The sequence below is a fragment of the Macaca nemestrina genome, chromosome 16 (genome assembly GCF_043159975.1).
Source record: "Macaca nemestrina isolate mMacNem1 chromosome 16, mMacNem.hap1, whole genome shotgun sequence".
Classification (NCBI taxonomy): domain Eukaryota; kingdom Metazoa; phylum Chordata; class Mammalia; order Primates; family Cercopithecidae; genus Macaca; species Macaca nemestrina.
Window position 1 is genome coordinate 65,733,820 of NC_092140.1, and position 27,381 is coordinate 65,761,200.

Sequence of the window (27,381 nt, forward strand, 5' to 3'; positions counted from 1 at the left end):
CTACCACCCGTGAGCTTCTGTGTTTCAAAAACATTACAACCTTCCTGAAATTTTGCTGTTTATTAAGAGAAAAAGTAGTAGTAATCAATAACAATAATGCAAAAAGAACAAAGTCATCTATTAAAAAGTTGTCCATTAATGCTTTCTCTTTCTTTGCCTATGGTGGCGGTGGTGGTGGTGGTTGTTGTTGTTATTATTATTATTTTCCTGGGCTCAAGTAACCCTCCAGCCTCAGGCTTCCAAGTAGCTTGGACTACAGGCATGTGACTACCATGCCCAGTATTAAAACTAATATAAAACCCATTATAAAAACTAATATTTTTAGTTTTTGTTGTAGATATGGGGTCTTTGTTATGTTGCCCAAGTTAGTCTTGAATTCCTGGTGTCAAGTAATCCTCCTGCCTCAGCCTCCCAAAGCACTAGGATTAAAAGAATGAACCACTGCACCCTCTGTCCTTTGCCTATTCTTTAAATGACAGTGATTCCAGTGTGTCTGTCTGGTGTGCCTAGTGTGGTCCCATTCTGTTTTTCATCTAAAACATTCTTCCTGTGCAATTACATCAACTGCCAAAGTTCCCATTGTTCCCTCTAAGCTTCAATATCCAAATTTGTTGATTAAATGTATCAGTAAACAAAAATCTTCTATACTGTCATCAGTCACCTAACAACAGGCCTACCTTCTGAGAAATGCTTTCTCAGATGATTTTGTCGTCATGCAAACCTCACACAAAACTAGATGGGATAGCCTACTACACATCTAGGCTATATGGTCTAGCCTACTGTTTCTAGGCTACAAACCTGTATAGCATGTTACTGTGCTGAATGCTGTAGGCAACTGTAACATAATGGTATTTGTCTATGTAAACATGTCTAAGCATACAAAAGGGAATGTGTTATGCTACATTATAACAGCTATGACATCACTAGGTGACAGAAATTTTTCATCTCCACTATACTCTTGGGTTACCACAGTCATCTCTGCATTTTAGTCATTGACTAAAATGTCATTATGCAGTGTGTAACTGTGTTTCTCTCTCTTGAAAGCCATACCTGTGCATCGGACTTCCAGTCACATATCCTCACTCAGCTCTCTCAGAGACAGTCAAAACTCAAAAAGTCCAAAACAGTTGTTTTTTCCCCAATCATGCTTCTCTGCTCATGTCCTCTGTCTTTGTGACTGGCCCTTCTAAAAAGTAATCCCTCAATTAGCCAGGTCCATAGCTGAACTCATTCTGTGTGTCTGTATATGATTAACTGGGCTCTGCTGGAGACAACTGCCTGAACTGAGATCACAATAATCATCCCCAACCTCAGTTAGCCCATCAGCTCTCTCTAGCATATGCCTCCTGAGAGGCATCAGTGGGTGCCAAGGTCAAATATGTATAAGAAATGCTGCATTACACGAGGTTAAACAGGTTTCTCTACTGAAGGGGTTTTTGATGTTTAATAAACTAATGAGCACTGTGAATCTACAGATTCACCCCCCAAAGTGTGGGGGAGATGTATTGTGCAGCATTTCCCGAACTTATTTGCCCATGCAACCCTTTCCATGGAGCATCTCATAAAGAAAACGGTCATTAGCTCTGCTGTAGCGGAGCCAGGATATGCCCAGACTGCTGAAGCCAGCCCTGTAACCTTGGGCAGAGCTTCAGGGTCCTTGCTTCATCTTCCCCACAAGGAGCAATTTGGACTTCAGAAGGGTAACTTGCTTTACATTAAAATAGCTCTTAATAGCTTTTTGTCAAGCCAATTGAACCCAACTATTTTCTTTTCAATACTATGAGGTATTGCTGTCTCTATTTTACAAAGAGGCAGAGTCCAGAGAGATCAAATACTGGTTCAGAAACCACAGCTATGAACTGACAAAGTTAAGGATTTAATTTGGTCGTGTAATAAGCAGGTCAATATTCTTACCCACTCCCCGCCATTTAAAAATCTTGCAATTTAGGATGGTTAGCATGAAAGAAAGATGGGTAAATAAGAAACTATGGGAAAGATTTTTCATTGGTACTGAGAGAAAGTTAGTTTAAATCAGTGAGGAGTCAGAAACAACACACACTTTCAAAGAAATCCAGTTTGCTTTCTACCATTTTAAGTATAATACATACTTGTTTAAAAACAAGTTTTTAAATTATTCTTGTACGGTTACATTAGAAAATTTATTATAAAAATATTGACTATTTTATGCAGCCCTCCAAAGTTTATGAAAATTAAAAACTCTTCCCTTAGAATTAATGTATGCTACTCATTTTTTACAGAAAGTTTTATCATGAAGTAAACTTCAACCCTGACTGTATCTGTGCAACAGTAATAATAACAACATTTATCTAGTAAAAATACACTAAGATTATATTATTTATCTCTCAGAGCCAACACCTGAGGTAAGCTGTTATTATTACCCCATGTGACAGAATAGAACACGGAGTCTTAGAGAATCTATATAATCTTACAAAGCCACAAGTTAGTAAGCAGAGCTAGACTCAAACTTCTGACTCTCTAGCTTCAGAAACCAATTCTTAACTATCAAACTCCAGTGTTTTCTAAGTAAAAAAGACATAATAAATTTAAGACATAGCATTAGTAATTTAAGAAGAATACCTGAGGGTGGAATCTGTTACATAAGGTAAATATATAGCTATTCTGGCAAGAAATAATGAAATCAAATAGATTGGTGCATCTTAGAGATGCGTTGAACAAAACCCTTCTGAAAGTGTAAGTGCTTCCCATAAAAAGGTCAGGATTGTAACATCTGTCTGTTTGACATAATAGAAGACATCACAAACTCCACTCATCTAATAAGACAATGTTTTATCAAGACTTGTCAGCTTCCATCTAGAATTGATCTGGAATTTGTTTCCTGGTTAGAAAACGGAAGCGAGGGAGTTTAAGATGATCCCAAGACTATGCAGGGGCTGCTGCTGGGGTTGAAACTGCGTGTAATATGCCTGTCTTTCCTGCGCTCCTCTGGCCAAGACCTGTATATTTCACTGCTCAAACTTCCTTCAAACTCTGCTATTCTATGATATCCCTGGGAAAGTAAACTACCCCCTAGGTGTGAGGTAACAACTCTTCTAAGAGATAGATTACAGCTTCAGGCTCCCAAATTGCCAATTAGTGTACTGGAGATGAAATGTAATGTCCTGAAAGAGTTAGTGTTCCAAAGAGCCAACAAGGTGTTTCTTATTCACCTTGAGGGCTGGCTGGTAGAAGTTACCTGTCTAAGAACAGCATACCATTTTAAAATATGTATCCTGCGAGTAAAGCCAGGTTCATTCACCTTTGTCTAAATCATCAGCAAAACTACATATGAAAACTGAAATCAACTACAGTGTGTTTATGGGGAAAAATGACATTATCTCAACGAAACTAATTGGAAAACTTTTATTTTGTCTGAAAATTCCCTGAAGATATCATTTATCAAAGAATTTGTGTCCTGAGCTGTTATATATGATACTCTCCAAACAGTGAGCTGTTAATTCACTGCCTTATCTCCCTAAATCCACTAATCTTTTTTCTCATATTTTACTTTCTCCCGAATTGTGTAGTGAAATATGAGGCTGAAGGGGTTTCATGTACAGCAAAACACCAATGCTCTAGGAATATCCACTGATAAATTTAAGGAACCCTCTAAACAATACCACTGTCATTCCCCGTTCAAGTGAAACCTTCTCCCTCGGTTCATTTCCTTGACCCTACTCAGTCCTTGACTTCACCTCTGCTGATCTCATCCCTACTTCATGCCACCCCTTGTCACACACATAGGTAAAAGGTATATTTAAACCTGACTTCAAGGTGAGATAATTCAAAGTATAATTAATTCCCACTAACAGAGATGGTTGCTGTAATGTCCGAGTTTTCAGCTGGGTTTATAATTTTTAAGGCTCCCAATTACCTACTGAAAGGTTGTTAGAGTCACGCCATAAAAGTATCAAATGACTTCACCTGGTTGTGCTTACTAATCATTCGGCAAATATTTGTTGAGGAATTTCTGTGTCCTGATATTAGAGATACAGTGGTGCTAAGAGGACAATGGGCTTCCTCTCCCAGATCTTCAGGAGAAAATGGAGATACATACTACTAAACATACAATTTCAATATGGTGTTTTTAGTATCATGATGAGGAAGATCAGAGCGTCAAGCATGCACCTTCTCTTTCCTGGATCTGAACTACTAGGTATCAGGACTGACTGAGTACTTAACATATATTACTTCATTTAATCATTCCCACAACACAATGAAGGTGTTATTATTACTATTTTCTTTAACAAATGAGAGCACTGAGTCAAGAAAGCTTATACAACTTGTCCCGGAACTCACAGTTAGTAAATGGTAGAGACAGAATTTCATGCCAGGCAGTTAGGTTCCATAGCCCACATACTTAAGGACTCTACGAACCTGCCTATTCTTGTATTAGTTCATGCTCAAGGACTAATAAAGACATACCCGAAACAGGGTAAATTATAAAGGAAAGAGGTTTAATGGACTCACAGTTCCCCTTGCCTTGGGAGGCCTCATAATCATGACAAAAGACAAAGGAAGAGCAAAGGGACGTCTTACATGGTGGCCAGCAAAGAGAGAATGAGAGCCAAGCAAAAGGAGAAACCCCACATAAAACCATCTGGTCTTGTGAGACGTATTCACTACTATGACAACAGTATGGGGGAACCATCCCCATGATTCAATTATCTCCCACCAGATCCCTCCCACAACACGTGGGAATTATGGGAGTTACAATTCAAGATGAGATTTGGGTGGAGACACAGCCAAATCATGTCAGTTCTACACTTTTATAATTGGAGTATTCTCAGAACTATTTCATTCATCCACAAAATGCATGCATCTGTTTAGCCAACAAATACTTATTGAGTGCTTACTGTAAAGTCATAATGATAAAGCAGTAAAGGAAATACTGCCCCTGCCCTCTAGGGAATGTGAAGTCAATTTTGAGAAACACTAACTTAGGAGGCAAAGTCAACACGATTTCTTCAGAGACAACATCTAACTACCCCCAACCTTGGGGGAAGACAAGAACGTTTTCTCAGTATTTAATCTCTTCCACATCTGAAGGGTAACCAGGAGTTAGCCAGTGAAGTGTCTTTGGGTCAGAGAGAAGAACGAGTCCATGAGCATGAATGGAGAGAGAGCTTAGCATATTCCAGAAAAGCAATGAGCTGGTGGTTTTTGGAGCCTCAGTCTATTGGGATGGAGTGGGAATGACAGGAGGCAGCGGTGAAGAGAAAAGCGTCATGTTTCATGTCATGAAGGGCTTTGTATGTGTGCCTTTTATCCTGAAGGACTGAAGATGTTTAATCAAAAGAGTGACAACACCAAAACTGTCTTAGTAAGAGAACTTTGACTATATGTCACTTTCTATCTTTATAATATCACATCTAACCAAGTTCTCTATTTGAACATAGAAAACAGCAAAACTCTCTCCTTCTTTCCCTTATTATGTTGGTAGAACTTCACCAACAATTCAGAATAACTGCTCTTGAGAAGGCTGCTTTCTCAAAACTCTGCAATAATATAAGTTTGATTCTTGCCACCAAATTCCTTTCCTCCTCTTTTTCCCTTTGGTTTCACAAAACAGAATGAAACAAAAATGAGAAGAATGAGAAAAATGTTGTTTTGGATGTGATGAATGAAAATATCACATTTAGTGTTGTTCTCTTGGAACATTTTTCTCTTTAGAAAAATATTATCAAATAGCTAACAAAACATGCTAAAAGGCAAAACCTATTAACTCAGTTTCATCACCTAATGCCTGTAATACAGCTCAAGCTTTTAATCGCATTACAACTTCACTCTTTCTACCCTGTTTCAAAACACAATATTTCTATGCCTTCTCTGGGTTTCAAAAACCACTCCTCAACTGCATTTTAGTGACCATACTTTTTTTAGGGACATGGGGGGCAGGGTGGGAATGGAGTCTTGCTCTGCCTCCCAGGCTGGAGTGCACTGGTTCAGTAGCATGATCTCGGCTCACTGCAACCTCTGCCTCCCGGGTTCAAGCAATTCTCCTGCCTCAGCTTCCCGAGTAACTGGGAATATATGCGTGCAACACCACACCTGGCTAATTTTTGTATTTTTAGTAGACATGGAGTTTCACCACGTTGGTCAGGCTCGTCTCAAACTCCTGAACTCAGTTGATCCTCCTGCCTCAGCCTCTCAAAATGCTGGGGTTACAGGCATGAGCCACCACGCCTGGCCAGTTTTGCTTTTTTGTATAAATCATGTGGACAAAGGAGTACATAATGTACATACATATATATTTCTTTAAATTTTAATAAAAACTATGAAATAAACATCAGTGTATCCATCATCCAGTATAACATATGAAAGATTAAAAATAAGTTTGAAGCCCTTCTTATGGTTCTCTCCACATCCCTCTCCCTCTTCCCAGGAGTAGTTAGGATTCTGATATTCTTGTAAATTTGCTCCTTTGTTTTCTGTGCAGTTATGATATTTAAGTGGGAATCTCTAAATAATATGGCTGAGTTTTGACTCTTTGGGACTTTGTATAAATAAAATAAAAATAGATTGTCTGCCATGCAGCTTCTATAAGTCAAACAAAAGGATTTCTGTGAAGCTTAAGGACACAGCCCCTCAGTTGTCTAGCAGGAGCCCAAGGTAGAGAAGGGATATTCTTGAAGAGACTTGTGGTGTAGCTTTGCTAATGAATATATAGAAAAGTCCAGCAAAATTCTCAGAAGTGTTACATTTCCAGCATCACTGCCAGGTTGGCCTGAGGAGAAGAATAATAGTATGGAATTAAGAGAGGCCATTGAACCCCCAGAGTTTTACCAGTAAGAAGAAGACAGAGAACTGCTCAGCTACACACATGTGCTGCCTGTTAGTAAAAATAAAATTACGGCTCAGGGGGTGGAAATAAGAACCCAAAGAGTGGAGCTGGGAGCCACAGTGAATTCTTCCCATGCTTTGAGAGCTAATGGAGCACCTTCCAATTTGCCTGGCTGGGATTTCAGAATTTTTAAGGACTCCTTAGAGGCTCCCATTTTATCCCTTTTGAACATGAATGTTTATAGTAGCTATACTATGCCTTCCCCCCATCATATTAATATGTTAGGGGTGAGGGTGGAAGACAACCTCTCAGTTTTGTTTCACATATCTGTAGATCAGGAGGAACTGTATTTGGGGAGCTGTACCCAAGGAATCATATCAATGAGCCTTATCTACTCCTGGTCCAGGTTTAGATGACAAGATCCCGGGTTGTAAGGCAATGGTGTAACAGAATGAAATATGACCTGTGGAGTGTGGTGAATGTTGTTCATGTCCTGGGAGCCACAGGACAGTCTGTGGTAGGCAGCTGCCAAAAAGGTCTCTGATGACACTTGCTTTTTGGTTCTCATACCCTTGTGTAATCACATTGAGTATGAGATGGACTTAGTGACTTTCTTCTTATCAATGTGGTAGACATAATGGACTGTCAGTGTCAAGATTAGGTTATAAAATAATTGTAATTTCAATCTAAAGTTGGTATGCTCGCTCTCGCATGCTCTCTCTCGTCATTTGCCCTGTGGGAAGACAAATTGCCTGTGGAGAGGCCCACATGCTGAGGAACCAAAGCCTGCCAATAACCAGGTAAGTGAGCATGGAAGTAGATTGCCCCCCTCCAGTTTGAGATGAGACCGCCGTCCCAACCAACAACCTGAATGCAGCCTCATGAAAGACCTTGCACCAGAAGCACTCAGCTAAACTTCTCCCATGTTCCTGATCCACATAAAGTGAAAGATACTAAATGTTTGTTAAGTTGCTAAGTTTGGAGTTAATTTGTACTGTATCAATAAGTAACTAATGCAGACTTTGTTGAAAGCAATACAAAACAAATATATATTTACCTCAGATCCTCAGACAATGATGTCCTTGATCACCTGATTTCTTAGTCTGCATAGTTTATAAACCAAGACTAATAATTCTGTCAAAAATAATCCCAAAGCTTCTGAACCAGTACGTCTGAATAGCCAGACTATACAAAATGTATATCCTCAAGGATAACTTCTTAAAGGGAGTATAGCAGTAATAACAAAGTGATTATAATACCTTATGTTTAGGTTTTAGAGTTTACAGATCAGTTTCACATAAATGACCCATTTTTATTCTCAGAAATAAGTCTTTGAACTTAGCTATTATAATTTCAGTTTTAAAGATGAATAAAGTAGATAGCAGAAAAGTTAGAGACAAGCCCATACTCATTTTCTAATAAATAACAAAACAGGCCTTAAATGTTTGCCTTGTAACTCCACCATCTACCCTCACCACTTTTTTTGGAGTTGTTCTGATTTGATGGAAGTCTGAAGTTGTATAGACCTAGAAGAATAATTTTTAAATGCCAGACACTGCTTGGCATCTTATAAATTACAACTTAAACAGTTCTAAAAATACACTGGCTTACTCACGTTAAAAAAGCTGATAATTAAATGGTTCTATTACATAAAAACAAAATAAGCAGGATTTACTAATAGACCTAATCATTATTAGATGAAAACTATTTTTCACTATCAATAGCCTTGATATAAAAGAAAGCAAGCAACTCAAATTCAGAGACATATTTTGCCTCTGACTATAAAATTGGAGGTTCTTAAATATATGATAAAAAAATCTGATCACACCTTCTCTCATTTTTTTTTTTTTTTTACCACTACAGTCATTCTAAAATACTCAGGGCTCCAATTTTCCTCAACTTTGCAGAAAGCATTGAAAGTAATTTTGTACAAAGAATGAAAAATGTGGCAGATTATCTCTATTACATACATCAAAATAATACAGCATTCTATTCTCAAGTTAAAATATACCAAAGAGTCCCTGAGGTTTTTGTGTAGGAAGGGATTGAAAGAAAATCAACTGAACATACCTCAGGAAAAAAAAAAAAAAAAAAAAAAAAAAAAGGAGGTGGGGGCTTCTGAACAATGGTTTCTAAATACACTGTTAAGTTTTTAGACTCCCAATGGTTTCAGAAGGCAGGTAAACAAAAACTTTTTATATTTAATTTACATTTTCCATCCATCAAAGACTCCTTTTTAAATTTGCTTTCTATGGTTTTGTTAGCAGCAATTTTTCCATAGAGGTGTAAATGTAACTTGAATTTTTAATGATAAAATGATAAAAGTCACTTTCATAAAACAAAAATCACTATTTCAAATATTTTAAGGTATCTTTTTAAGTTTTTTGAATTGGAGTTTACATTTACAAAAGGTTTCAGATGCCTAATGGAAACTTGAAAATTCATTCAGTAAAGTGATTTCTGCTTCTATGGCACTTTTAATGAACTAATGTATGCATTTCTTTTTGAGTATTTTACAAAGAAAGACATTTGCATAAAATGGAATTTGCATGTTTAAGAGATCATCTGTTCCTTCTTCTTCTTTACTCAAAATCATAATGTTATCTTTACAACATCATAATCCTTTCCACAGGGACAAAATCTGATGTCATAAATGACCATTATGATTTCAAGTGTGCAATAAGCAGACAGAAAATACACGTTTTGTTTTTGTAAATGAAAAAAAAGAAAAACATTTACAAAAACAAAATTCACAGCATTTGACAAAACAGTCAACATTTTATACCTGTTGTTTTTTTCAGCAGATCTCCAACACATTTTACACTTCTAAAGGCAATCTGTAATGTCTACTTAAATGGATAACTTGATTTTAGCATCTTACAAGAAAGAGCCTTAATTCTCGGTGTTCTAACAAAATTATCTTTATCATTCAGAGCAAAAAAGAGGAATTTAATTCCTAGGGAAAAAAATCTGAAATTTTAAAGGTTCATACAGTCACTTAATTACAATTTTGAGCCATATGGACTCGATGAGATTTTTCTACACAGCTTTGTAAAACACGTATCAAATCACATCAGTACCTTTTTTAAAACTCTTCAATACCTTTCCCATCACCCTCAAGACCAAGTCTGAATTTTTCTGCACGACAGGCACATATGTACCTTCATATTTTGGTCTCTGAGTGTCTAGTATTATCTCACCTCTGTCCTCCTGCCCCCTCCAACCTCTTTCCCTATCCACACACTGACCCACAGTTTTTTAACACCACAAACTCTCTCGTATTTTCAATAGCTTGTACAACATTTATTATTTCATAAATCGTTCTTTCCCTAGCTTTACTTTGTTCACCTTGTAAATACGTTCTAAAACTTTGTGAGAATGTCATCTTTCCCCTGAAGCATTTCCTGATCCCCAGGCAGAATGTGTTATTCCACCCTCTAGAGTCCCAGAATTTTGTTGTCACAGTACTTAAGGAACAATGTTTTAATTATGAAATGGTTTGGCTCTGTGTCCCCACCCAAATCTCATCTTGAACTGTAATCCCCATGTGTTGAGGGAGGGGCCTGCTAGGAAGTGATTGGATCGTGAGGGCAGTTTCCCCCATGATATTCTCACGATAGTCAGCGAGTTCTCAGGGGATCTGATGGTGTTAAGTGGTGGTTTCCCCTGCACTTCTCTCTCACCTGCCATCATGTAAGAGTTGCCTGCCTCCCCTTTGCCTTCCACCATGATGTTTCCTGAGGCCTCCCCAGCCGTGCAGAACTATGAGTCAAACCTCTTTTGTTTATAAATTACCCAGTCTCAGGTAGTATTTTTATAGCAGTGTGAAAATGGACTAATGCAAATTACTTGTTTTTCTACTTACCTCTGCCAACTAGAAAGTGAGTTCCTTAAGGTCTGTGTCATCAGGACATAGCAAATGGAAGATAATACAGATTTTTATTAACTGAGTAGATAAAGGAAGACAGGGAGAAAAGATGGAATTTTCTTCCATCAGGAGAAAAGATGTCATGATGGAATATATCTAATTATTTCTAACTGGAGATTGAACCTGACCTATACTCCATATTTTGATACAGAGTTAAGGAAGAAATTATGCTTGATAATTTTGTATTTTTTTCTTACACAAGCATTAAAATGATGACTTTACATGTCTTGTAAAAGAGAAAGAGTACATAAAGTTTCTTAACAGGAGAGAAAACATTATCGTAGCTAACATATAACAAACTCATTTTATGTGCCAGATATAATCAGTATTAACTCATTTAATTGTCACAGAGATAAATTATCACAAGTCCTATTTCCCAGGTAATAAATCGATGCACAGAAAAGCACCATAGCTAATAATTAGAAAGAAACTGGAACTAGAACCTAGGTCTGTCTTGAGTCCAAGTTCTCAAAGTTACCCTAGAAGCCCCAGATGAGTTAAAAAATAAAAAGCATAATCTATAGTTTATAAATAGAAATGATTGCATGAATATTGCATTATAAAAGTGAAAAACTAAAAGTTTCCCAAACATAGGCCATCTAAGCCACATATTTCTTTGATAAATTGAAAAGACCTACAGAAGGTGGCAGGCAGCAAAATAAGACCTCACTTATACCTTTGATTATAGTGGTATCTAAAACAAGCCTTTCAGTATTCTAAGTATTTCAATGAAAAAAAAATGTGCATCATATTATTTGCTACCTAACCAATCTCATAGAAATGTTGTGTAAAATACTGAGCTCATTTTCATAAAACTTTTTAGATATTCAGATTAAATACTTACATTCAGATATATATAAACTATTATTAGCAATAATACTATTTTGCCTTGCAAAAAATAAACATTTGCTACTTTAATAGGGGATTAAATCCTATGGATTACTCCCCCACAGTTTCATTCAGGTGAATATATCTTCTAAATGACTTGCATGTAGACAAACCTTCTAAAGTTCAACTCAAATTTATGCATCTGTGACATATATAAACAGACACAATAGCTGCCATTAGATGACAGCCTTAAACACGACTCAGAAATGTCCTGCACATAAATATCCACCAGGTGGATAAATAGCTTATGCAAAATTTCTTTTTTTTAGCAGGAAAACTACAGAGCTTATTTTGCCTTGTTGTGCTTCTAGTGTGCAAGTGTGAAGGAAACTATAAACATCCTCTATCCCAGTGGTCTCAAAGAGTGCTCTCCATATTACCAGCATCAGCATGACCTGGGAACCTGGTAGAAATGCAACTTCTTGGGCCTCCTCAAACCTTCTGAGTCAGAAACTAAGGAGTGAGACCTATCAATCTGTGTTTTAACAAGCTCTCCAGGTGGTTCTGACTGCCTCCACAGTTCGGGAACTGTTGGCCTACCACCATTCTTGTTTCACTGGTGAGAAAATTGAAGATCTAAGTTAAATAATTATTCAAATTATTCAAGTCTAAACAAAATAATTTTGTGTACAGAAGCCAGTAGGTTCTCTCTTTCCTCATTTTCCCCTCACTGATAACCACTGAAATCACATTTCTAGGGTCACAATACAGAAATGCCATTGTTGGCCTTCTGAATTCAATGTTTTCAAGACTTAAGGTCTAGATATACAGATGGAAAACAATACCTTTAAGCACTTTATTCTGCAATTAAGACTAGAGGAGCTTTTCTGAGACTGGTGTAAGCACATCCTTGAGTAGAGAGGCAGCAGGCTTGCTCAGTTGCTCACTTTGTGGAGCTTATCTTTTCAAGCAGGTATTTTTAAACGTGGAGAGAACAAGTGATGCATAACAACTCTAAACAATTAGAAGACATGAGAGAGGGCAACATGGCCAACTTAATGCAGCCAGGTGGAACAGTTGCCAACAGGGTACCAAGAGGGCTAGCACACTCCTAATATTTTCAGAGGGAAGGCACAGAGAGTGCACAGAGTGAACACACAGAAGCTGAGGTGAAAGGGGAAGAAGCTGGGAATCCTGTACAGGGCTACTGCACACCAGGACTCATTCTTAGCCCCCAAAGACTCTGGGGTAAGTGGTGAGTTGAACTAGCAAGGAACAACCCGCTCTTGCCACAGGCCTCTGGAACTACAGCAGGAGGAGACCCCTCAATCACCACGGACACTTGACTTGGCAGGGAGAGCTGCTTAAAGAAGTGGTAGGGGCAGCAAGCCAGCTGATATGGAGCCCAGAGGGTTTGGTGTGGGAGCATCTATAATGAAGCATAGCCAGGAACAGTCATCTCCCTCGGCTCAATTTGCACCCATAGGAGACTTTAGCCCTATGGGAACTGTCAGACATAAATTCTGCAGGGCACTCTTGCCCATCAGACCTGGCTGGTCTGACTTGAGCATCCCTTTGTCTGATGGCCTTTTCTAGGGCCTCAGACTGGCCATGCCTGCCTGTAGGACAGCCTCAGGTGCCGTGGGGACCTGTATTATAGCTACTGTGTTGGAAGACGGTGCCTAACTGGTGGACAGCTCCAGTGGGGCAGCCCCCACAGTCACACACTAGCCCACCTGCTCCCTCTCCACACTGCAACTTCCCCCAGCCCACAGTAACATCCCCATATCCCTTTGCCAGAATGCACATGCACCAGCAGCTTTTGCCTTCCTTGCCCCTCCAGTAGGCAAGTGTGAGTGCACTTTGTCATGCCTGCACTGCAGCAGGAGTGCAATCTGTCCCCTTCCCTGTGCCAACTGCCATTGCAATTTGAGCCTTGGGTACAGAGCCAGCCAGTCTTGCCCCCAGCAGCAGCCACCTTGCACAAACACTGCCAGGGGAGTGAAATTAGGCACAGAGAATAGTGGACCCTCCCCTACCCTGAGCAATCACCCCACGGAATGCAGGGCACAGAAAGCGCACACACAGACCTGAACCCACCAGCTCCCCAACCCTGTACCAACACCACCAACAGGAAGACTGGGTGCACAGTTGCCAGCAGGGGCCTGGAACCCACCCCGCTTCCCTGCCACACCATGTTTCCTTTGGTAAACACTAGCACAAATGCAGACACCCCACTAGCAGCTAGCATTTTGCCCTAGCCAACAAGCATGCACCCCATTGTGCTGCCACTGCCACTGCTATTGGCACGTGCAAACCAGGACAGACCTACTGTCACTGCATTACAAAATGCTTTGGCTGACACAACCCATCAGAGTATAGTGACCAACAGTCTGGGAGCACCTCGGCACCAACAATGCAGTGTATTTCTAAGCTCAGGGAGCCAGAGAACAAAGTCAGAGCCCGTTACAAGTCCTCCATAGTTACAGCTCTCAGTCCAGGAGTTGTGAGCTGAACATTGGCACTCTAAAATCTTCCAGAAATGAAACCAGTTGGCAGAATTCACCTTATACCACCATCAAACCCTCAATGTCACCAAATAGGATAAAAGAAAAAAAGAAAATCGAAATGTTAGCAACATCAAAGACTGAAGAAACATTAGCCCACAAAGATAAAAGAAAAAAAAAAAAAAGTCCAAGAACCATGACAACTCAAAAAGCCAGAGCACCTTCTTTCTTCCAAGCACCACCTCTCCAGCAAGCATTCTAAACCAAGTTGAGATGGCCAAAATGACAGAAATAGAATTCAGAATACAGACAGAAACAAAGATTATTGACATGCAGGAATATGTTGAAATCCAATGCAAGGAAGCTAAGAATCACAATAAAATGATGCAGGAACTGACAGACAAAATAGCCAGTACAGAAAAGAACATAATTGACCTGATAGAATTGGAAAACACACTGCAAGAATCTCATAATGCAATCATTCATAGCAGAATAGACCAAGCAGAGAAAATAATCTCAGAGCTGAAAACCTGGCTTTCTGAAACAAGATAGATAAGAACGAAGAAAACGAATGAAAAAGGAATAAACAAAACCTCTGAGAAATATAGGATTATGTAAAAAGACCAAATCTTTTTTGGTCTTTTGGATACCCACTGGTATCCCTGAAAGAGATGAAGAGAGTGTAAGCAACTTGGAAAACATATTTCAGGATATCATCAATGAGAACTTCCCCAACCTAGCTAGAGAGGCCAACATCCAAATTCAGGGCATGCAGAGAACCGCAGTGAGACACTTCACAAGAAAATCATCCCCAAGACACATAATCATCAGATTCTCCAAGGTTGAAATAAAAGAAAAAATCTTAAAGGCAGCTAGACAGAAAGGTCAGATCACCTACAAAGGGAAGCCCACCAGACTAACAGCAGACTTCCCAGCAGAAACCCTACATGCTAGAAGAGATTGGGGACCAATAGTCAACATTCTTAAAGAAAACAAATTCCAATCCAGAATTTCATATCCTGCCAAACTAAGCTTCATAAGCAAGGGAGAAATAAGATCCTTTTCAGGCAAGCAAATGCTGAGGGAATTCATTACCACTGGACTTGCCTTACAAGAGTTCCTGAAGGAAGTATTAAATGTGGAAAAGAAAGATCATTACCAACCACTACAAAAACACACTTAAGTACATAAGCCAGTGACACTATAAAGCAACCACACAAACAACTCTGCATAATAACCAGCTAACATCATGATGACAGGATCAAATCCACACATGTCAACACTAACCTTGAATGTAAATAGGCTAAATGTCCCAATTAATAGGCACAGAGTGGCAAGCTGGATAGAGAACCAAGACCTATGGGTATGCTGTCTCCAAGACATCCATCTCACATGTAGTGACGTGAATAGGCTCAAAACAAATGCATGAAAAAAAATCTCCCCCAGCAAATGAAAAAATAGAAAAAAAAAAAACAAAAAACTGGGATTGCAATTCTAGTTTCAGACAAAACAGACTTTAAACCAATGAAGATCAAAAAAGACAAGGAAGGGCATTACATAATGGTAAAGGGTTCAACTCAACAAGACCTACCTATTCTAAATATAGATGCACCCAACACAGGAGTACCCAGATTGATAAAGTTCTTAGAGACCTCCAAAGACACACTCCCACAAAAATGACAGTGAGAGACTTTAATGGCACACTGAAAATATTCGACAGATCATTAAGACAGAAAATTAATAAAAATATTCAGGACCTGAACTCAGCAGTGGATCAAATGGACCTAACAGACATCTACAGAACTCTCCACCCAAAAATCTCCATCCAAAAGCAACAGAATATACACTCTTCTCATCACCATATGGCACACACACTAAAATCAATCACATAATCTGACAAAACACTCTTGAGCAAATGCAAAAGAACTGAAAAAATAACAACCACTCCATCAGACCACAGTGCAACAAAATTAGAGTTCAAGACTAAGAAAATCACTCAAAATCATATAATTACATGGAAATTGAATAACCTGCCTCTGAATGACTTTTGGGTAAGAAGTGAAATTAAGGCAGAAATCAATAAGTTCTTTGACACTAATGAGAACAAAGATAAAACATACAAGGATCTTTGGAATATGGCTAAGATAGTATTAGGGAAATTTATAGCACTAACTGCCCACATAAAAAGCTACAAAGATCTCAATTTAACAACCTAACATCACAACTGAAAGAACTAGAGAACCAAGAGAAAACCAATCCCAAAGCTAGAAGAAGACAGGAAAAAAAAACAAAATCAGAGCTGAACTGAAGGAGACCGAAACATGAAAAATCACTTAAAAAAAAAAAATCAATGAGTCCAGTAGTTGGTTTTTTGAAAAAAAGTTAATAAAACAGATAGGCTGCTAGCTAGACTAATAAGGAAGAAAAGAAAGAAGAACCAAATAAACACAAAGGAGATATTACGATTTACCCCACAGAAATACAAATAACCATCAGAGAATATTATGAACACCTCTATGAACACAAACTAGAAAATCTAAAGAAATGAATAAATTCCTGGACACATACACCCTCCCAAGACTGAACCAGGAGGAAATTGAATCCCTGAAGAGACCAATAACGGGCTCCAAAATTGAATCAGTAATAAATAACCTACCAACCAAAAAAAGCCCACGACCAGATGGATTCACAGTCGAATTCTACCAGATATGCAAAGAGCTTGTACCGTTCCTGCAGAAACTATTCCAAAAAATTGAGGAGGAGGGACTCCTCCCTATCTCATTCTATGAGGCCAGCATCATCCTGATTCCAAAGACTGCAGAGACACAACAAAAAAAGAAAACTTCAGGCCAACATCTGAATGTCATTGCAAAAGTTATCAACAGAATACTGGCAAACCTATTTCCACAGCACATCAAAAAGCTTATCCGCTACAATAAAGCAGGCTTTATCCTTGGGATGCAAGGTTGGTTCAATATTCAACACATCTTCATGTTAAAAACTCTAAATAAACTAAGTATTGAAGGAACATACCTTAAAATAATAAGAGCCATCTATGACAAACCCACAGCCTACATCATCTGAATGGGCAAAAGCTAGAAGCATTCCCCTTGAAAACTGGGACAAGACAAGAATGTCCTCTCTCACCACTCCTATTCAACATAGTATTGGAAGTCCTGGCCAGGGCAATCGGGCAAGAGAAAGAAATAACGGGGCCCCAAATAGGAAGAGAGGAAGTCAAACCTTTTCTGTTTGCAGATGACATGATCCTATAATCTAGAAAATCCCACAGTCTTGGCCCAAAATCTGCTTCAGCTGATAACTTTGGCAAAGTCTCAGGACACAAACCCTCTGTACAAAAATCACTAGCATTCCTATACAACAGCAACAGCCAAGCTGACAGTGAAATCAGAAATACAACCCCATTCACAATTGCCACAAAAAGAATAAAATACCTAGGAATACAGCTAGCCAGGGAGGTGAAAGATCTCTAAACGGAAAACTACAAACCACTGCTCAAAGAAATCAGAGATGACACAAATGGAAAAACATTCCGTGCTCATGCATAGGAAGGATCAATATCATTAAAATGGCCAATTGTCCAAAGCAATTTATAGATTCAATGCTATTCCTATTAAACTACCAATGACATTCTTCACAGAACTGGAAAAATATATTTTAAAATTCACATGAAACCAAAAAGAGCCTGAATAGTCAAGGCAATCCTAAGCAAAAAGAACAAAGCTGGCAGCATCACGCTACTTGACTTTAAACTATACTACAGGGCCGCAGTAACCAAAATAGCATACTACTGGTACAAAAACAGACACACAGACCAATGGAACAGAATAGAGAGCCCAGAAATAAGGCTGCATGCCTACAACTATCAGATATTTGACATAGCTGACAAAAACAAGCAATGAGGAAAGAATTCCCTATTCAATAAATGGTGCTGGGACAAATAGCTAGCCATATGCAGAAGACTAAAACTGGACCCCTTCCTTACACCATACACAAAAATTAACTTAAGATGGATTAAAGACTTAAATGTGAAACACAAAACTTTAATAAACCTGAAAGACAACCTAGTCAGTATCATTCTGGACATAGGAACGGGAAAAGACTTCATGACAAAGATACCAAAACCAATTACAACAAAAACAAAAAACGACAAATGGGATCTAATCAAACTAAAGAGCTCTGCACAGCAAAAAAACACACAAACAAACAAAAAACATTATCAACAGAGTAAAGAGACAACCTACAGAATGGGAGAAAATTTTTGCAAACTATGTAACCAATAAAGGTCTAATATCAGCATCTATAAGGAACTTAAACAAATTTACAAGAAAAACACAAACAACCCCATTAAAAATGTGGGCAAAGGACATGAACAGACACTTCTCAAAATGAGACATACATGCAGCCAACAAACATATGAAAAAAAACTCCACATCACTGATCATTAGAGAAATGCGAATCAAAACCATGAGATTCCATCTCACACCAGTCAGAATGGTTATTAAAAAGTCAAAAAGTAAAAGATGCTGGTGAAGTTGTGAAGAAAATAGAACACTTGTACACTGCTAGAGGGAGAGTAAATTAGTTCAACTATTGGGGAAAACAGTGTGGTGATTCCTCAAAGACCTTTAAACAGAAATACCATTCAACCCAGTAATCCCATTACTGGTTATATACCCAAAGGAAAGCAAATCATTCTACCATAAAGACACATGCATACATATGTTCATTGCGGCAATATTCACAATAGAAAAGACATGGAATGAACCTAAATGCCCGTCAATGGTGGATTAAATAAAATATGGTACATATACACCATGGAATATTATGCAGCCATAAAAAAGAACAAGATGATGTCCTTTACAAGAACATGGATGGACCTGGAGGCCATTATCCTTAGCAAACTAATGAAGGAACAAAAAACCAAATACTGTATGTTCTCACTTATAAGTGGGAGCTAAATGATGAAAATATATGGATGCATAGAAGATAACAACACACACCAGGGCCTGTCAGAGAGTGGATGGTGAGAAGAGGGAGAGGATCAGTAAAAATAACTAATGGGTACTAGGCTTAATGCCTGTGTGATGAAATAATCTGTGCAACAAACCCCTGTGACACAAGTTCACCTATATAACAAACCTGCACATGTACCCCTGAATTTAAAAGTTTATAAAAGTATGTGAAATTAAATGTTGTTGTATTATTACATTTTTTAAAAAAGGACTAGATATCTGGTTTACTAAGAATTCACAATTCCAACAGTTGCCCAAGACATCATCTATTACTGATTTATTCAAAATAAGTCTATTATAACTTCTCTCTAGAATCAAGTAGTAAGAACAATTTTCTTTCTTTCTTGTCTTTTCTTTCTTAAAACAGTTCTTAAATTTGGACATTTCTACTTGACACGACCCTCTAGAAGACCCATATACAACAGATACACAAAAGTCAGAACCTTGGCACATGTGGGGATTTCAATGTGTTAGAGCAATTTGGAACATCAGGATCTTTGCGTGTTCTGGATTGAGCCTTGCCCCATATTGATTCCCAATTCCGGCATGGTCATGACCCTGTTGTTCTCTCTGGGTTCTTTTCTAATCTAAAATCATTTGCTTCTTCATGTTTCTCATTGAATATCAACATGCTAAGAGTTTCTCTAATGTCCATTAAGAGTTCCCACAGAGGCCAAGGAATACATCTCCAAGGCAGAGCTCAAAGGAAGCATAAGTTCTATGTATATAATAATTTTACTTAAGAACAAAGAGGACATATCCTTTCACTCATTAATTAGTAATTATAGCTCAGGTCAAAAGTATGCATGAAAAGGGCAGGCATAAGAATTTCCACGTGTTTGTATCTCTTTTCCTATTGCTATATTCTTCTCTAGGATCCTGAAATTCCTGCTTCTGTGTCCAGGTATCTTCATTCTCATCGACGCTGGGTAAGCATCTGTATTTCAAAGACAGTACCTCTTATTCTTGAAAAAGATGTCATGTACTATTATAATAAGTATGATAGGCTTAGTGTTCTGAGAAGATGTCAGTGCTTCCTGAGGGCTGATCTTTGTCTTCTAATTTCAACCACCTGGTGTATCAATATATTAACCAAATTATTGCTAAGTCTCCTAAGGCTAATAAACATTTCTCATCCCCAGGATTTATTTGTTTACAGTATCTTAAATTACTAGAGATCATAAAGGATAACCCTTCATCTCCCTTATTGCCGTGACCTTTCAGAATGAAGAGAGCTATTAAAAAAAAAAAACCTGCTGCAGCATTTCAAATTCTTTATGACAGTGTCTGCTCCCGGTTTTTTCAACAGCTTGGTGCTTTTTTAATTACTTCTTTTTTCTTTTATTTCCTCAAAACTACTCATTTTCAGATCTGCAAGGGTATATACTCTTTCTCTCTCTCTAGATACAACATACCTGCTTCTAGAAGTTAAATAAAATCTAATAATAAGTTGAAAGAAATAATTTAGAAAAGGACTGCCTGTTGCTAGGCTCTCCACCTATATGAGGCTCTCCACCTAGGCTCTCCACCTATATGAGGTATATTCTACCCTCATATACCTCAGAAAGTCAAGTGTAGTGCTTTTCCTCCCTAGGCTGATGGTCAGATACAGGCACACTTAATGGAAATAGCACATAATCATTTTGTTCCTATAACAGTGACGGGTTACCACGCTTTTTACACAATTTTAAAAACTAATAATGGCAGCCTATATAATCATGCTCAGTGAATCACTCATATGATATGGGTTGTCATTTCTTACTTCAAAATGTTAAAAGTTATTGATATCATGGAAAGGCAAGCTACCAAGAGGAAAAACCATAGACCAATGGGACACTAAGATAACCTTTAAAACTACACCATCCCGTAAATATATGTGAGCTTTTGCATTGTGCTTGTTTGTTTATTGAAATTATCCCCTGATCGATAAGTTTCCTGTTTTAGACTTCCCTAAAGTTTTCCACTATATTTCCAGTGTCTCCTATTTCTGCCAGGTGGCTCTGCAGTCTTTTCCATATGTTTCCACATTAGGAGCAAACTCAAGACATGCTTTAGGAGGTCATGTCACTCACAAACACAGTAAATTATTCGAATTTCCAAAATGAGATACTCATTATTCCAGAGACTCTCACCATGGATACAATTCTCTTTCCACATTTATAAATATTTTTGAGGGCTTATATGTCATGTACTGGACTAAGCACGGGGAAACAGAGATGAATTAATCATGGAATCTATTCCATCAGCTACATTTTAAAGAGGCTCATTTAAGATATTTCCATGCTAATCAACTTGAGATGTTTGTTTTATTACCTAGTAATATTTTTCTAAAGGAAATATATTTCTAGAAATATGAGAACTGCCCATTCATTATCAGAAATAAATGACCCCTCAAAATTTTTCATTTCCAAAATAATCCCCAAAAGTTAATCATCTACACTTCTCTTAAAGGAATAAATAATTAGTATGTTTTATTAAAAGAAGATATGGGTAAGAGAAACAGTTCTTTGCAGGAAAGTACCAATCTTTGCTATCCCAAATCTCCTGTACTTTCCTGGGCCTTCTTGGTAGCCCCACTGTGTTCACTAAAGTGAAGGCTCATCAGGAAAGCTCTGTGAACCCTCTAAAAGAGTCTCAGGCATTTGTTAGACATTTGTCAAGCAAAAGTGATAAAACATTTTTCCCTAAAGTTGGTAACTTCTTTAAGGTAATGCATCCCCAGAGTATTTTCTATTTAGAATTCAAGGAAACAAATTGAACGATTAGGATTTCTTAGTACCAAACAAAATATCACTCTAAAAGATCTGTTAATATTAATAAGTCCATTACTTGGCAAAGTAAAATTGGACTTTCTTAATGTATTCCCCATATAGAATATGAGCTGTTTTTCTGTTCTTTGAGCAACTCTATTAGCTCAGTGATTGTTTACATTCTCTCCCTTCAGCTCCTCTGAAAACTGAAAACAGCTCTACAGACAGCTCTCTTTCCTTTAAATACAATAATAATTGTATATTAATTATAAAAGAATAACTAAAATGTCTTCAGTGTTTCATATTACAGTGTGCTTTATTGCATCATTTCATTGAATCCTCAAAACATATTTGAGGTAGGTATTATTCCCTTATTTATAGATAAGAAAACTAAAACCTAGAGGGATTAGGTAACATGCCCAAGGTCATACACCCAGTAAAAAACGATGACGACAACAACAGAAAAACACTCAAAGTTTTTTAATACTGTTCCACTCAGTTTCCCTTCTCATGAGTATGGTAATAGTAATACTTTCTACTATTTTTCAGTTTAACTGCACAAGTTTTCAATTTAGCTTTAAAAGCCTTTTGCGTTCTAGTCTGAGAAAGTAGCCTTGTTTTCAGAATCTTACCAATGTAAAAGTGTGTACCCAGTGCAAACAGACACTTGGACCACAATACATCCCTGCACTTCTCTAATTCCTTCCAAATGATCCCTTTTAGATCATGCCTGAAGGCACACCATCTCCACTTTCCCTCTGTCATTTATTTGATTATCCTTCTGTCTCCTGTTTGAATTGTTCAACATCACTGCATATAGATTGAAAACCAGACTGACAGTGATGGTGACGAATCTTCCAATAGCCTGATTGCCAAATTATCAAAGATCTGGGACAATCCTGTAGCATATATGTCACACCTTTAATCATCTTTTCAAAACTCCTGTCAGCAACAACTTTCTCCAGACCCCTGTGACTTAGAAAATCACCATTCTATAAACTGTACAGAAATGAATACCAGATGTGTGCTAGCCACCCTGGGAAATTCAGAAGTGTCAGTTTAATATCCTGAGTGTTGCTGCCCAATCCTGAAAAGTCAATTCCAGTTATAAAACTTTCAGTAGACTGCCACAAATCCCTGAATGTTCTCTTCAGTTCAAGTAGAGCAAAGGTAATGGGCCACTGGAGAAAAGCAGGGGAAAAATAATGGATCCCATGTCACTAATTGAGAGCTGGCTCTTGAAAAGGATAATGATACTAAAAACTATTTCCCCCTCCTCATAACCCCTAATTTTAGGGTAGCAAAAATATACATGGGCAGTCACACACTGTAGTGTCATCATAGGCAAGTCAGATGGGAATCACAGAAATGTTATGATATCTTCTTCTATTATAGCCTTATGTCAGATAAAGCCTATAATCTTTACCAGTTAGTTTAAAACTTGGTTGCCAAGCATTTTAACCATCAACAACCTTACTACAAATAGGATTATCACTGATCAACTATTGAAAAAATTATAATGGCAACAAAATTTAAATAATAGAACAATGTGCTTTTTTTTCCCCCAGAAACTTTTCTTTAGCTTACTCCGCGGAAATTATACATTGCTTTTTTCAGTTGACTCATTTGCTCTGTTAATATAATTCCATAGAAAACAGATTTATTTATCACCAAAAATAATAACCATGTTATTTTAGCATGAATGCCCCTATGGAACCTAGCTTTCCCAAAGAACTTTTTTAATGAGAATATCGAAAGTATTTCTCACTTCAGGTAAGTATGATTAATCAAACATGCAATCACTGAACCATATTCATAGTTTTCCAGTATAATGCTGTGTTTCAAATAATGCCTACATTGAGTACTTAAAATTAGTGTATTCATTTATTATACAATCATTTAATAAGCACCTACTCTTAGCAGACAGTGTGTCATGCTGTAGCTATGAAGACTGATTTACTAGTTAGTCTTGCTCCTTTATCTCAAAGAGTTTGCAGTCATATCTGGTAGACTTACATTTGAATAAATTAAATACAAAATAGAGTCATATGTTTTATACTAAAAGAATGTATGGATCATGTATAGGAACACTGGGAAAGAATCTATGCATAGAGAGATTAGGAGAAGTTTTAAAAAAAAATAATGTTCTTTTAACCAACTGGTTTCTTTTTACACAAAGTTTCTTCAACCATATCATTTGACTACTATTCACAAATACATGGAACAGCAATTAGAGTAGCATGCCCACTTGAAGAGTCTATCCTATAAATGATAATGTTGTTGTGTTTATTGTTGTTTCTCCCTTCTTAATAAGCAGCTACTATGAGGTGGGCATTCATGTTTTATCAAACTTAATCCTCACAACACTCTGTGAGGAGAATAGCAATTTCTCCATTTTACAGATGGGCAAACAACAAGGTAATAAAACTGATATGGTCTGGCTGTGTCCCCACCCAAATTTCATCTTGAATTCTAGCTCCCATAATTCCCATGTGTTGTGGGAGGGACCTAGTGGAAGATAACTGAACTATGGAGGCTGTTCCTCCCATACTGTTCTCATGGTAATAAATAAGTCTCACGAGATCTGATGGTTTTATAAGGGGAAACCCCTTTCGCTTGGTTCTCATTCTCCCTGCGGCCATGTAAGACATGCCTTTCACCTTCCTCCATGATTGTGAGGCCTCCCCAGCCACGTGGAACTGTGAGTTCATTAAACCTCTTTTTCTTTATAAATTTATAAATTTATAAAGACATTCCAGTCTCAGGTATGACTTTATCAGCAGCGTGAAAACAGACTAATACAGTAAATTGGTATGGAGAGTGGGGTGCTGCTGTAAAGATACCTGAAAATGTGAAAGCAACTATGGAACCGGGTACCAGGCAGAAGTTGGAACAGTTTGGAGGAGTCAGAGGAAGACAGGAAAATGTGGGAAAGTTTGGAACTTCCTAGAGACTTGTGAATGGCTTTGACCAAAATGCCGATAGTGATATGGACAATGAAATCCAGGCAGAAGTGGTCTCAGATGGAGATGAAGAACTTTTTGGGAACAGGAGTAAAGGTCACTCTTGCTATGCAAAGAAACTGGCAGCATTTTTGCCCCTGCCCTAGAGATTTGAGGAACTTTGAACTTGAGGGAGATAATTTAGGGTAATCTGGTGGAAGAAATTTTTAACCAGTGAAGCATTCAAGAGGTGACTTGGGTGCTGTTAAAAGCATTTACTTTTAAAAGGGAAACACAGCATAAAAGTTTGGAAAATTTGCCGCCTGATAATGCAATAGAAAAGAAAAATTCATTTTTGGAGGAGAAATTCAAGTCAGCTGCAGAAATTTGCCTAAGTAACAAGGAGTCAAAAGTAAATCACCTAAGACAATGGGGAAAATGTCTTCATGGCATGTCAGAGATCTTTAAGGCAGCTTGTCCCATCACAGGCCCAGAGGCCTAGGAGGAAAAAATGGTTTTGTGGGCTGGGCCCAGGGCCCCCTGCTGTGTGCAGTCTAGGGACTTAGCACCCTGTGTCCCAGCTGTGGTAGCCATGGCTAAAAGGTGCCAAGGTAGAGCTCAGGCTGTGGCTTCAGAGGGTGCTAGCCCCAAGTCTTGGAAGCTTCCATGTGGCTTTGAGCCTGTGAGTGCACAGAAGTCAAGAACTGAGGTTTAGGAGCCTCTACCTAGATTTCAGATGATGTATGGAAATGCCTAGATATCCAGGCAAAAGTTAGCTGCAGGGGCAGGGCCCTCATGGAGAACCTCTGCTAGGGCAGTGTGGAAAGGAAATGTGGGGTTGAAGCCCCCACACAGAGTCCTTACTGGGACATTGCCTACTGGAGCTATGAGGGGAAAGCCACTATCCTCCAAACCCCAGAATGGAAGATCCAACAGCAGCTTGCACCTTGCAACTGGAAAAGCCACAGACACTCAATGCCAGCCCATGAATGGAACCCAGAGGGGGGCTGTACCTGACAATGACACAGATGCAGAGCTGCCCAAGATCATGGGAACCCACCTCTTGCATCTGTGTGACCTGGATGTGAGACAAGGAGTCAAAAGAGATCATTTTGGAGCTTTAAGATTTAACTGCTCCGCTGGATTTTGGACTTGCATGGGGCCTGTGGCCCCTTGTTTTGGCCAATTTCTCCCATTTGGAATGGCTGTATTTACACAATGCCTAAACCCTCATTGTATCTAGGAAGTAACTTGTCTTTGATTCTACAGGCTTATAGGCAGAAGGGATTTGCCTTGTCTCAGATGATAGTTTGGACTATGGACTTTTGAGTTAATGCTGAAATGAGTTAAGACTTTTGGAGACTGTTGGGAAGGCATGATTGCTTTTGAAATGTGAAGACATGAGATTTGGGAGGGGCCAGGGTGGAATGACATGGTTTACCTGTGTCTTCACTCAAATATTACCTTGTAGTTCCCATAATTCCCATGTTGTGGGAGGGACCTTGTGGAAGACAACTGAATCATGGGGCAGTTTCCCCCACTGTTTTCATGGTAGCGAGTGAGTCCCACTAGATGTGACAATTTTATAAAAGGTTTATTCGTTCACATGGTTCTCATTCCCTCATCTGCTGCCATATAAGACATGCCTTTCGCCTTCTGCCTTGATTATGAGGCCTCCCCAGCCACATGGAACTGTGAGTCCATTAAACCTCTTTTTCTTTATCAATTACCCAGTCTCAGGTATGTCTTTATCAGCAGCATGAAAACAGACTAATACAGAAACTAACTAATTGCCAAATATTGCTAGTAAGTGCTGTAACTAGGATGGAAATGGATTCCTGAGCTCAAGATTTTCTTACTCAGCTAGACTGCCCAAGTAATCTGCCCAAGAAAGCCAGCAGAAATGTGTTCTCTCTATATATCCACAAACATGTATTTCAATGACTTCACTAGAAGCAGAGCTGCAATGTCTAAACACCACATTTGAGTATCTGAAAGATAATATTGTCTTAGTGAAGAGATTGACAACATAGTCTGGAAGCTAATAGTTATGAGATTGAGAAATGCAGCAATTATGTGTGTTGCATTTGAAACCTTACATAATTGATGGCAAAACTGCTTGTTTCCTGGTATGTTCCAGCCATATTTTCTATATGTACATTTTATTATGTTATAATTTGAAATGAATTTATCCCCAAGGCAGGAAAAATAATAGAATAAGCAGTACTGCCATCACACTTAACTAATTATAAATGGGAAATCCATTGATCAAGAAATCTATTACAATAGAAAAAGGAATGTTATAAGCTAGATACAGGTAATGTGTGTCCAGAGAGGCAGAAGGGCATGGAAGAGACTAGGTTCTGGAATCAAACTGCTCATGCTAAATCCTGGCCTCTAGTACATAATTGCTGTGTAATTTGGAGCAACCTTAACTTGTCTGTGCTTAGTTTTTATCTTTTATACAAGAGGAATGATAATCATAACAAAGGGTTGTTACGAGGATTAAATGAGTTAATACATATTAAGGCTTAGAACAGTGCCTGGCTAAAAGTAGTGTTTCATAAACATATGCTATTATACTAAAG